The sequence below is a fragment of the Mirounga leonina genome, unplaced genomic scaffold (genome assembly GCF_011800145.1).
Source record: "Mirounga leonina isolate KUSES-001 unplaced genomic scaffold, KU_Mleo_1.0 Mir_170, whole genome shotgun sequence".
In the NCBI taxonomy this organism is placed as follows: Eukaryota; Metazoa; Chordata; class Mammalia; order Carnivora; family Phocidae; genus Mirounga; species Mirounga leonina.
The window spans coordinates 45638042-45652688 of record NW_023270433.1 but is presented as its reverse complement, the minus strand read 5'-3'; positions in this window follow the sequence as shown (position 1 = coordinate 45652688).

Genomic DNA, 14647 nt, shown 5'->3' with positions numbered 1-14647 from the left:
TCGTGTTACTTAATTTCTGCACAGCCTACCACAATATGCTAAAGCACCTGGGGATAATTAAAATATTGAGGGTGACTATATAAAAGCTGATAGAAAACAGATGAAGTAATATTTTCATCTGCATTACATAAATAAATTTCATGGTCCTATAGTGTAAGCAAGAATAACACGGTCAAAGTTTGAAGAGGTGGCAGGAAAGGGAAGCAATAAAGTAGCAAAAAGTAAAGACTAAAGGGCTTTAAAAGCAAATTGAAACCGTAATAGAAATACAGATACAAGGAAGGTATAGGGTTTCTGAAATAGCAGCACATCCTGGAGTCAGAGCCGAGTTATTGGAGATTCACGACGAGTAGTCAAAACAAGCTTAATGACAGAGAAGAAACTTCAAATTGCCTTCTGAAAAATTGTAATGTGTTCCTGTCCACTTTACAATATTCTATGTTTGAGTCCGTTGAGATTTTCGATTTGTTTTGAGATAAAAGCTGAACAAGTAATCTCATAATAACGTACAATCATATGTCGTCACTTTCTCCAGCTAGGGTTGCTTGACCTCAGCCTCCAAGTTTATTGGAACCCCTACCCTCACTTGAATCAGAATGGCCTTCCTAGATCCTTCCCAAGCATTGTGGAGCTACCTATCGAAAATCTGTCAACTGATTTGACTCTGGCTTTTAGGTCTATCACCAGGCAATGTTCCTGAGACACCAACTTCATTTTGTGCCCCAGTTTAGATAACTGGGTCTCTGTCTTCTTTCTTCTACTTTAGTCCCTATTATTATCACCTGAGAAATTCCCTAATGCTATTAGGACCGCATCTCTGCTTTGTTCCCCATCTTGTGACCAGGGAAGAGAGAATGGCCTGCATATTCCCGCCACCTACTGGAGCCCTGCTACTTGCTGAGAGAGCAACTCTTGCCTGGTGTCCCGTGATCATGACCATGTTACACTGGCTTGTTTTGTCCACCATTAGCCAACATTGAAGGACATCGTAAGAATCCGCCAGCTCTGTGAAATCCATTTCCGTGATCTCTGGAGAGCTGCTCTGAAGGCTGTTTCTCACCACCTTGCACAGTGAGTTTTTTATGAAGATCCATAAGAAGACTTTCCCTTTGGGCACCTGGGTGGCTCAGTTGTTAAGCGTCTGCCTTTGGTTCAGGTCATGGTCCCAGGGTCCTGCGATCGAGCCGCACATCGGGCTCCCTGCTCAGCGGGAAGCCTGCTTCTCTCTCTTCTGCTCCCCCTGCTTATGTTCCCTCTCTCACTGTGTCTTTCTCTGTCAAATGAATAAATATAATCTTTAAAAAAACAAGATGACTTTCCCTTTGAACCTAGAAACAGGAATCATATTGTTTTAACCAAATTGCATTATTTTTTTTCTTTATTGGCTTGTTTGTTTTGACTTTTTGGACTCCTGAATTATATAACTGACTATGTTTTCCACCTTTGGATAGCTGTTAGAAAATTCAGCGTCCACCTCTGTCCATTATGCAGAACCACACAACCAATACTCGTTCGCAGTAATCTCATCCCCAACTCTCTCTACCAAGTTATCTCCCTAAAGTCCAGAAAGGCTCACTTAATTATCTTTAGTTTGCTTTCATCTTGCTGAGTCTAGTGTATTTTTATAAGCTGTGTATGGTTTGGGGCAGGATGAAGGTGGGATAAAATGGATAAATACGACAGAAACACCGCTTCCTGGCCTGCAATCATGTAATGCGCTTGCTTCGGGGAGGAAGACCCCAGCCTGCACTGGCCTGACGTTCTGCTCTGACTGCTGGTATTCAGAATTACATGTGGGTCTGGGTCCCCAGTCTCGGCCCAAGGATATGGGGTAGAACAGGCCTAGGATCTAAGTCTTTTCAGCCTTCTCTGTGTTGTTAAAGATGATTTGTAAAGAGCAAAGGAGGATAGTCTAATCTTTTGTCCCTGGGCCTTCAGATACAATCAGCTTCAAAAGCATCCTTCTCACCTTTAACAATCTCATTTTTAAATTTCTTCAAAGAAGGAAAGTCTACTTCTTCCTTCAATAACCCATGTCAATGTACAAGGTATTTCAGGTTTAGAAAATCCTATTTGTGTCTAACCAAAGCCTTATTGCTTTACATTAAGCATACTGTTAAAGCTTAAGGGTGGAAGAGAACATCTATTTGTTCTCTCCTTGTTATCTTGAAGATGATCACTAACCATAATCTCAGGTCTGAATATTTTAGAATATTCAACTACTGCATCGCTTATATTTTAAATATGTCACCAAACATCCATTAGGCAATGCATATGGAGGAACTAAACAGAGTTAGCTAGTATTATTATTGGTTGTCGTTATCTTGCATATGCTTAAAAAATATAAATTTATGTAATCCTCTTAAAAAACCTTATGAGATGAAAGCTATTATTATCCCTGTAGTGAAGATGTGGAAACTGAGGCACAGAGATATTGTGGAATCTTCTTGTGGTCCCAGCCACGCTCAGGTGATGGAGCCAGAATCCAAACTCAGGACATTTGGTGCCAGAAACTTACCTGCGTATGCTCTACTGCCTCTAAACTCTAAGGCCTATGCAAGTGGCTAAATGTCCCCAATCTTTGTAGAAGTCTCTTTTTTTGTTTATCATCCTCTAAGTTCTCCAAATTTTCCTGAAACAACAATATCTAATATAACGCTGCATATTTTATATGAAATTTGAATATTTTGATTTAATGGTGCTATTATAACCACATGATTTTCTATTGTTTCCAGTGCAAAGGGACAGTATTTTAGTTTCAGACTTGTGTGAGCTCGCCTAGACTCAGCTCTTCGTAATTGTTATCTTGTTTCAAGGGGCAGAGGTAAAAATGAAAACAATTTCCACTTTTTGTGTATCTGAACTTGAGGATTACCAATAAACAAATAATACTCATAATTCATAAATTAAGAATCTAACTCCTTTTTACATAAAACCAGTCAGAACTATCCTCACAACTATCAGCTATCATTATATCCATTATGTTGATATAATTATGTCATCATATCAACTCTCATATCACAGCTCTCAATTTCAACAGTCACTTGCCAGCACTAGAAAATCATGGATCTAAGCCCTTAGAATATAGCGTCTCATTTATTGCACCCGGAACTCCCATGACCTCGATAGAATTATTAACCCTATTTTACAGGCGAGAAAAACCAAGACTCAGAAAAGGTAAGTAACTGGCCTACACTGACTCATTTTAGTTCTGATATGGCATCAGAATGTCTTTTGCCAAGCGTGTCTAACAGGAAAGAGCAAGATTTTATCACGGTCGCCCGATAATCCAAATCCTGTAGTCCAAGCATAACTGTTTACAGACATGTCATCTTTGTCAGACACTCAGAGCACGACTGCCCCTTTGCATCAAAGTTTATTAAAATACTTTGCAATCTCTCAACCAAACCAATTTTGCAAACCAAGCGACAAAAGGAAAGATCGTGAAGGATGGCCCTTTGGCCACCAGGGGGCGTAAGGCCCGGAGCCGTCCTGAGTGGTCCTGAACTCAGCAGGGTTTTTCTTGTTTGTATTACGCTGGTGGTATATAGAAAGGGAGATTCCCTCAGAAAAGGCATAGAGTAAATCTAAGGGGTTTTGTAAATCAAAGGTCAACATCTCTTTGAACTACACCTGGTGGTAAATGTATGTCTTTGAGTTATGAAACTTGATCAAGGACTGACAGAATGTGATAAAAAGAAATCAAAGAAATGGAACCTCTCCTCCCTCGACCCTATTTTCCAGCATTATAAAAATTTGAAAGCGTCTGGCAGAAGAGTTAGCCACAAGGGTTTTTGAAGTATTGATTTCTGGGAGACAATGTTTCTTGATAGACAGCCTGTATTTTAATGATGACCACTTCTAAAGGTGATCTCGCCTGTCTTCATGTCAAGCCATGCAAATTGCACAGAGTAGGGTTTATATGCCCAGCGAGGCAAACTGTGGGTTCAACTTTGTGTATCTTCCTGGAAGCACTGTTTGTATATCTCAAATTTATGCGAAAGCTATTTCCTCGGTGGTGTGATGCAACTATTGTCCTGTACCTGGGTCAGTTCTGTTTGAATCTCTCCGTTGTCATGCAGATTGTCAGCATGGGCCACAATTATGAAGAGTCCTTGATTGTAAAATAAAATAATAAAGAGAAAAATCAGTAGGAGAGTGCCTGGGGTGAATTTATAATGCATTTAAAGTGTGAAGCTGTCCATTTAACCCTTAACAATATTCATTTTCTTCACAGTGTGCAAACCTTGTCAGTAGTTTGAAAAGCTATGAATTTAAATAACCTTAAGCAGCCTGAGAAATGAATAATTTGATAGGTATATCTGGCAGATGGTTGAAATGTCTAAGTTTTTTTTTTTTCCTTTTTCCCTGAAAATATGCTGTAGGGTTTCTGCCAAACTTAGGTTGTAAGGGAGGCAAAAATCAGACAATAAATCCTCCGTATTTGCAAACTACCAACGCTAAGGTGGCATTTAAGAACAGTTGCAAGTCCTTCCTCCCTTGATCCTTTGAGGATGGGCCTGAAAAGCAAGAGCTTTTTTTGTTTGCTTTTTTTCCCTAAGATTTTTTTTTTTTTAGATTGTCAAAATGAATTTAATCTAAGAGATTAAAATCCATGGCTTGCTGGTACCTCTTCAGCTTGTCTTTATTTTTTTGTAGAGTTTAACGCTTATTTCAATATTAATGTGGGTACTGACAACTCCACTCACATACTCTGATTGACATCTCATTGAAGGGACTCTGGTGAGAAACAGAACATATCTTTTCCCCTCTGGCTGTTGTTGATGTGGGCAGACACACTCCTTCTCTTGTGCAAATAGCTGAAAAAAAAATTAGCTGAAAATAATATTGCTGACCTTGATCAACATCCATTTATTAAAAGCCAATGTCTTTACCAGAAGTGTGGCCTGGATGTAGAGTAGATATCACTGGTGCTATAAGCGAGGATCCTGATACAGGATGTGTAGGATCAACCCAACTCACATTGACAAATATGGAATATGGATGATATGCCATGATCCAACAAATGAATATATGCCCAAGGCTCAAAAAATAGCCCCCAAACTAACAAAAATAGCAATATGATAGCATTCTTTGGAAAGTATCAAGGTCGGACAAGACATTTTTAAGTAAGAATCAAGAATATACTAAATATAATGATATAAAAGGCATTAATTTATGAACCCAAACATATATGGTATGTCAGAGGGTATGTAAAAATCAGAAGTCTTTGAAGATATTTCTGATAACAAAGTTCCAATTTTTAATATGATCATTACAATTTCTTTTTTTTTAAGATTTTATTTATTTCACAGAGAGAGCACAAGCAGGGGGAGTGGCAGGCAGAGAGGGTGAAGCAGGCTCCGTGCTGAGCAAGGAGCCTGATGTGGGACTCCATCCCAGCACTCTGGGATCATGACCTGAGCCGAAGGCAGACACTTAACCAACTGAGTTACCCAGGCACCCGATGATTACAAGTTCTTAAATACTTTAGTATGTTGGGGTGTCTGGGTGGCTCAGTGGATTAAGTATCTGCCTCTTGATTTCTGCTCAGGTCATGATCTCATCAGGGTCCTGGGATCGAGCCCTGCATCAGGCTCTGCACTCAGTGGGGCGTCTGCTTGAGGATTCTGTCTATCTGTCTGCCTCTCTCTCTCTCTCTCTGCCCCTCCCCCAGGCACACAAGCGCCCATGTTCTCTCTCTCTCTCAAATAAAAATAAATCTTTTTTTTTAAAGATTTTATTTATTTATTTGACAGAGACACAGCGAGAGAGGGAACACAAGCAGGGGGAGTGAGAGAGGGAGAAGCAGACTTCCCGCTGAGCAGGGAGCCTGATGGGGGGCTCGATCCCAGGACCCTGGGACCATGACCTGAGCCGAAGGCAGACATTTAACGACTGAGCCACCCAGGAGCCCCTAAATAAATCTTTTTAAAAATATATTTAAATACTTCAATATGTTGAGATAATAAAGCAGGTAAAAATATAAAATATTTTTAAATATCAAAACAACTTACACACATGGCTTTATTCAAACCCCATATCCTAACAATAATATAGGTACATGAAAGAGGTAAGGGAAATCATTCAATTAATGACAGGAATTTCAGACTTTTTAACTCTAAATTCAGTGTCTTTTACTACACAAAGCTGCAACAAATTTGTAAAAATTCATTGTAAAAGATTTTGAGATTTATAATTGAAATAAGAATCATCTCTATCAATTACCTTAAAATTTTACATGGGAGCTAAGTATATAAATAGGAGATTGATTTTCAAACCTTCATGTTTACTTTTATAGTCTTAGTTACTCATATGTCTTTGGTTTGAGTTTAATATTTTGAAAAATTCCTTTCAATTGCAATCTAAGTTGTTTGCTATAATCTTCATTCAGTGAGTAAGAGAGCCACAGTTCCTGCCCTGGTAAAGCTCCTGTTCTTCTGACAGGGCAGAAATACCTTAAAGAACTGTTACAAAAGCAATTTTTTAATTATTGTTGTGTTAACCAGTCACAATGGCTAAAATTAACAAATCAAGAAACAACAAATGCTGGTGAGGTTGTGGAGAAGGGGGGACCCTCTTACACTGTTGGTGGGAATGCAAGCTGGTGCAGCCACTCTGGAAAACAGTATGGAGGTTCCTCAAAAAGTTGAAAATAGAACTACCCTGTGACCTGGCAATTGCTTTACTAGGTATTTACCTAAAGGATACAAACATAGTGATTCAAAGGGGCACATGCACCTCAATGTTTATAGCAGTAGTGTCCACAATAGCCAAACTATGGAAAGAGTCCAGATGTCCATCGACAGATGAATGGATAGAGATGTGGTATATATATACAATGGAATATTACTCAGCCATCAAAAAATGAAATCTTACCATTTCCAATGACATGGTTGGAACTAGAGGGTATGATGCTAAAAGAAATAAGTCAATCAGAGAAAGACAATTACCATATGATTTCACTCATATGTAGAATTTAAGAAGCAAAACAGAGGATCATAGGGGAAGGGAGGGAAAAATGAAACAAGACAAAACCAGACAGGGAGACAAACTATAAAAGACTCAACCATAGGAAACCTGAGGGTTGCTGGAGGGGAGGTGGGTAAGGGGATGGGGTAACTGGGTGATGGTCATTAAGGAGGGCACGTGATGTAATGAGCACTGGGTGTTATATGCACCTGATGAATCACTGAACTCTACCTCTGAAACGAATAATACACTCTATGTTAATTAATTGAATTTAAATACAATAAAATTTTTTATAAAATTATTGCTGTGTTAAGTACTATAAAATAGAGTTACAAATTGTTATCAGAGGACATGATAGAGTTTCCTGAAGTTATTAAAGAGAGGGATCTGAAATTGCTTTTTAGGAAGGTAAAATTTTAGCTGAGATTTGAAAAATTAGCTTTGCAAAAATTTGGCCCAGGAAACAGCATATACAAAGTCATGAGGATATTCTGAAGGGTCAGAACATGTTTGAGGAACCTAAACAAAGCTGTAAGCTAGAGCCCATATAACAAAAGGTTGGGGGGGAGAATCAGAAGTTCAGCCTTGTAGAGTTGACAGTGACCAGATTAGAGATGCTTGTAAGAACAGGAGAGGTATTTTGTTGTTTACACGAAGAGAAGTGTTTTATGCAAGGGAATGACATGGTTCTGTTTGGGCAGCTTGGTCCCGGTTTACTAGCCTCCTCCATTCCTTTGTTTCTGAACCTTTGTTCTAGCCAAACTGAGCTAGCCACTAACTCTTAAATATATGATTTAATATCCTATCCTATTTCTACTCCTTCCATCATGTTCCTTGTCTAAAATTATCTATTCTTCTTGAAATAGCCTCTATTTGGAAATATAACTACACCATCTACTCCGCAAGTTTGTAAGTACTTATTAGCACACCTATATTTTCATGGACTGTGGATACACCACTGACGGGGAGGGGGAAATCTTTTTCCTCCATCCTCTTAGGTTCATTGCCTGGGGCCCTGAAAACAGAACTGACAAAAGACAAATTAACAGGAGAAAAATGGTTATTTCATATGCATTTGTCAGGCATCACAGAAATGAAATGAAAACCCCAAAGAGTCGTCTGACCTGGAGGTTTATAATCCATTTTTAACAAAGAACAATACATTTGTGGAGAAGTGGCAAGAAAAAGGAGGCTTTTGAGCTTCTAGGGGCAGGAAGGCAAATACATGGGGAAAAACCAATGGAAGATAATGGCTATTTCGTAAAGTTTGCTCATGCAGGCCCATATTGGTGCTGACTTTCCATTTTTTTCATGGCAATAAAACTGCCCCATGGAAAGAGAATTTATGGCATTCTTCATTTCTCACAAGTTTCTGCTCCTAGTCAGATAAAGGAAGCTCCGAGAAGGCTTGTTTCTGCATTTGTTGATTCCCAGCAGCCTTCAGCATAAAATAATCCATATATGACAGTAGTATTTTCGGGGGGTGGCAAATCATGATTCCCTTCACCACTTTGAATAATTATGACAGCACATCCATGCTGCACTTTATCCTGGACAGTGATTCTTTGTAACAGGGAATATTCTCCAGTTCTCATTAAGAGATACTAAGAAAGTCTCAGAAAAAGCAAAAACTTAGAGAACGGATCCAAATGGATGCTTGAGCACACTAGCCTATGCTTTTGTCCAAAACTCTTAACATTAATAGCATTTATTTAAAATTAATAAATAGTATTCAGATATAAAGAATACCATCTGTGGGCCTAAAATGTTAGAAATTCCTAAAAGATAGAAAGATATGGATCAGATTTCTGAAAGTACCTATAGCCAAAAACTTAAAAGAGTTTTATAGTTCTGGAAAGGTTTCAGGGATTCTGAAAGTGTTCAGAGGTTGATAATTTCAGAAATAGCACTTAGAATAGCCTGGACGTTTGGTTTCTCAAGGAGTGGGCAGAGGAAGAATTCACCTGTAAGTATGGAAAATTGTACCTTAAAAGCAGGGTATTGTTCCTGGGAGATGGGAGTTTAGTCCTTATGGAAGCTTCCTGAAAGAATTACTAATGAGTGCACTTGAGTAAAATAAAAACTAATTTAATGTAAAATCCTCAGAGTCAGCTACATCACATTAGCTACTACCTACTAATCGAATTATAAATTACTCAATTAACTAATTTAACGATGAATTTCAGGTCCTCAGCGAGTATGTAGCATTTATCTTGGATCCAGCATAAGGTTTTTGACTTAGTTTTACACGTAGGATTCCACCAAAGGCCAAATCTTCACACGTTCCTAATGATAAAGTAAAAGTCACAGACCACCTTTCAAATTTCATCTTCCAGATCTTGATTATTGGATCATCACAATTAGCAACATTGATGCAGTTGATATATAGAGAACACTGCACACAATTGCAAAAACATATTTTCAAGCACAAGCACATATGAAATATTTCCAAATATCTATAATATGCTAAGTCAAAGAGTCCAGTGAAAAATTCCAATGAATTGAAATCATATAGAGAATGTTCTTATGCAACTGAACCAATGTGAGCTTGCTCGTTGGTGAGTCACAGATACAGCAGGTGGAGCTGACACACACAGTAAACTTTATTTGCAGCAAATAAGGAGACCATGGGAATAACTTCCAAAGCCATGAGTCCCCAAGCAAGGATGAATGGGTTCCTTTTATTTAGGGTTGGGATAAATATTTAGGTAGGGAAACTTTGTCATCATATGTAGAAGTGGGCATAAGGCAGCACATGTGCCTTAAGGAAACGTGCCTATACGTACATCGTAGGTTACAAACATTGTAAGTTACGTAAATGAGACTTGTGCTCCTCCTTGGGTGGACATCTTAGTATTATAATGAGGTAAAGGTGGTTCTTGGTCATTCTAAAGGTCACTCCATGGTTCATCTGTGCAGGTATGAGTTACACTCAAACTGATCTGGGAGGTCTGGGCTAGCTGGAGGTCTTGTCAGGACAGTCACTATCCCTTGCGGGCTGGCTTCAGTTTCCATTTGCCTGAGTTAAGACATGAGGTGGAAAGATGAGCTTAAGGAAAAATATGGGACAAAGATTGATGAGTACAAGCAGGTGGATAGTAAAGGCCAGGTCTTGGGGTCTAGCTGGTGACACTTTGACCGAAATACATCAAGTCAGAATCAATGTAAATACATAACCAGATGATGCTTATATCTTCGACATTGGAAACTTTGTATCTAAATAATCTAGAGTAAGATTGGTAATTAAAATGAAAATTAGAAAATTTATTTATTTATTTATTTATTTATTTATTTATTTATTTTAGAGAGAGCAAGAGCATGTAAGCAAGGGGAGAGGCAGAGGGAGAGGGAGAGAAACATACTCCCCACTGAGTACAGAGTCAGACCCGGGGCTCAATCTCACAATCCAGAAATCATGACCTGAGCCGAAATCAAGAGTTGGACTCTCAACCCACTGAGCCATACAGGAGCCCCAGAAAATATTTTTAACTAAATGATAATCAAGGTGCATATAAATCTAGAAGAAAAGTACAGTCTTAAATTCATGTTAAAAAAGAAGGAATGCAGAAAAAATAAGCTAAGCACCCAACTCAGGAAGTTAGAAATATAAATAAAATTAAACACAAGAAAATTAGAATGAAGGAAACCATAAAGATAAAAATACTAACAAAAGGGAATAAATATATAATGCAGGAAACAAATGCAAATGTTAGATATTTGAAAAGCCTAATAAAATGAATATCCTTCTAGGAATACTGATCAACAAGAATATGCACAAATGGCTCATATTAAGAATTTAAAAAGGACATTGCTAAAAGTGCTATAACTACTAAAACTAGATAACACATTATAAATAACTGAATGTAGATTTAAAATGTAGATTTTTAAAGCTACATTCCTAGAAATAAAAATGAATAAAACTCGGGGGACGAGCAAGATGGCGGAGGAGTAAGAGACCTAAATTTCGTCTAGTCCCAGGAATTCAGCTAGATAGGGATCAAACCATTCTGAACACCTATGAACTCAACAGGAGATTGAAGAAAAGAATAGCAGCAACTCTGAACAGAAAAGCGACCACTTTCTGGAAGGTAGGACATGCGGAGAAGAGAATCTGAGGCGCTATTCAGGAGGATAGACGGTGGGGGAGGGTCCTCCCTCTGCTGCTTCTGGCAAGTGATAGAGCAGCGGAGCACAAAATTGGAACTTGTACAAGTCTGCTCTGCTGAGGGACGTCGCTCCAGTGGCTAAGCGGGGGTGGAACCCTCACGGGACAGTGTGGTCTCAGGACCTTCAGGGTCACAGAAAGACGGGGCGTGCCTGAGTGCGGCAGAGCTCCCAGGTATCGGAGCGGGAAAGCCAGCTACAGAGACAGAGCCCAGGTGCAGGCTCTCAGCTCAGGGTTGCCATAAACTGTGATCTGGGGCACAGTCAGGCCACTGCTCCTCCAGCAGGGACCCAACAAGCGGCAGATCCGGGGAGACTCCCCTTCCTCCCCCGGGAGGAGCGGTGTGGGAGTGCACCACAGGGATCTGCTGGGTTTGGAGACTCCACACCGAGTCAGGTGCCAGGGACAGAAATGCTCAGTCACAGGCCGGGTGAGCACGGAGTGTGGCCGGAGACTGGGGAGAAGGGAGTGATTGACTGCTTTTCTCTGGGGGTGCACTGAGGAGTGGGACCCCGAGTTCTCGGCTCCTCTGGGGCAGAGATTGGGAGGCCTCCATTTTCACTCTCCTCCTCCAAAACTGTACTGAAAGCTTGCAGGGAACAAAAGCTCCCGAGAGGGTGCCTGGGTGGCTCAGTTGGTTAGGCGACTGCCTTCGGCTCAGGTCATGATCCTGGAGTCCCTGGATCGAGTCCCGCATCGGGCTCCCTGCTCGGCAGGGAGTCTGCTTCTCCCTCTGACCCTCCCCCATCTCATGTGCTCTCTCTCTCATTCTCTCTCTCAAATAAATAAATAAAATCTTTAAAAAAAAAAAAAAGCTCCCAAGAGCAAATCCCAGCAGATTACTTGGCCCCACCGGGCAAGGGCAGAGTAATTCCGCCTCTGGCAAAGACATTTGGGAACCACCGCAACAGGCCCCTCCCCCAGAAGATCAGTGAGAACTACCAGCCAAGACCAAGTTTACCGATCAAGGAGAATGGCAGAACTCCAGCGCTAGGGGAATACTGCACATAGAAATTCATGGCTTGGGGCGCCTGGGTGGCTCAGGCATTAAGCGTCTGCCTTCGGCTCAGGTCATGATCCCAGGGTCCTGGGATCGAGCCCCGCATCGGGCTCCCTGCTCCGCGGGAAGCCTGCTTCTCCCTCTCCCATTCCCCCTGCTTGTGTTCCCTCTCTCGCTGTGTCTCTCTCTGTCAAATAAATAAATAAAATCTTTAAAAAAAAAAAAAAAGAAAATAAATTCATGGCTTTTTCCCCCCTGATTCTTTAGTCTTTCAAAGTTATTTTTTAATTTTCTTTTTTTTTTAATTTTTCTTTTTCCCTTTTCCAACCAACATCTTATCAATCCCTTTTTTAAAAATCTTTTTTATTTTTCATTTTTAGAGTCATATTCTCTCCCTTCATAGTAGTTAACCTTATTTTTGGTAGATATATATAAGTTGTTCTCTCTTTAAAATTTTGAGATACAGTTTCTTCTAAGACCAAAATATACACTAAATCTCTAGTGTATGACTTTGACCTAGTATCCTGCCTGATCACATTCTCTCCCGTTTTTTTTTAAATTCCTCTTCTTTCATTTTTCAACCAACTTCCTATCAATTCCTTTTATAAAATCTTTCATAATTTCATCTTTACAGTCATATTCCATCCCTTCATCATATTTACCCTTTTTTCTGTACATATATAAGTTTTCCTTTCTTTAAAATTTTGGAGGCACTTTCTTCTAACAGACCAAAATACACCTAAAATCTAGTGTGTGGCACTGATCTATGCACCAGCCTGATCATATTCGATCATATTCTTTTTTTTTAATCTTCTTTTTCTTTCATTTTTTTTTTCTTTCTTTCCCTTTCTTTTCCCCTGGTTTCAGGTCTCTTCTGATTTGTTTAGTGTATATTTTTCTGGGGTCGTTGTTACCCTGTTAGCATTTTGTTCTTTCATTCATCTATTGTCCTCTGGACAAAATGACAAGATGGAAAAAATCACCTCAAAAAAAAGAACAAGAGGCAGTACCCACTGTCAGGGACCTAATCAGTACAGACATTAGTAAGATGTTAGAACTAGAGTTTAGAATGACGATTTTAAAGATACTAGCTGGGCTTGATAAAAGCATGGAAGGTATTAGAGAAACCCTTTCTGGAGAAATAAAAGAACTAAAATCTAACCAAGTCAAAATCAAAAAGGCTATTAATGAGGTGCAATCAAAAATGGGGGCTCTAACTGCTAGGATAAATGAGGCAGAAGAGAGAATTAGTGATATAGAAGATCAAATGATGGAAGATAAAGAAGTTGAGAAAAAGAGAGATAAACAACTACTGGATCATGAGAGGAAAATTCGAGAGATAAGTGATACCATAAGACGAAATATTAGAATAATTGGGATCCCAGAAAAAGGAGAGAGAGGGGCAGAAGGTATATTGGAGCAAATTATAGCAGAGAACTTCCCTAATTTGAGGAAGGAAACAGGCATCAAAATCAATACAAATAGGTCAACATCCCGCCATCTAATAGTAAAACTTAGGAATCTCAGAGACAAAGAGAAAATCCTGAAAGCAGCTCGGGACAAGAGATCTGTAACCTACAATGGTAGAAACATTAGATTGGCAACAGACCTATCCACAGAGACCTGGCAGGCCAGAAAGGACTGGCAGGATATATTCAGAGCACTAAATGAGAAAAATATGCAGCCAAGAATACTCTATCCAGCTAGGCTGTCATTGAAAATTGAAGGAGAGATAAAAAGCTTCCAGGACAAACAAAAACTAAAGGAATTTGCAAACACAAAACCAGCCCTACAAGAAATCTTGAAAGGGGTCCTCTAAGCAAAGAGAGACCCTAAAAGTAACATAGACCAGAAAGGAACACAGACAATATACGGTAACAGTCACCTTACAGGCAATACAATGGCACTAAATCCATATCTTTCAATAAGTTACCCTGAATGTAAATGGGCTAAATGCCCCAATCAAAAGACACAGGCTATCAGATTGGATAAAAAAACAAGACCCATTGATATGCTGCCTGCAAGAGACTCATTTTAGAACCAAAGACACCTCCAGACTGAAAGTGAGAGGGTGGAAAACCATTTACCATGCTAATGGACACAAAAATAAAGCTGGGGTGGCAATCTTTATATCAGACAAATTAGATTTTAAACCAAAGACCATAATAAGAGATGAGGAAGGACACTATATCCTACTTAAAGGGTCTATCCAACAAGAAGATCTAACAATTGTAAATATCTATACCCCTAACATGGGAGCAGCCAATTATATAAGCCAATTAATAACAAAAGCAAGGGCGCCTGGGTGGCTCAGATGGTTAAGTGTCTGCCTTCGGCTCAGGTCATGATCTCAGGGTCCTGGGATCGAGTCCTGCATCGGGTTCCCTGTTCAGTGCAGAGCCTGCTTCTCCCTCTCCCTCTGCCACTCCCTCTGCTTGTGCTCTTCTGTCTATCTCTCTGTCAAATAAATAAATAAAATCTTAAAAACAAAACAAAACAAAAGCAAAGAA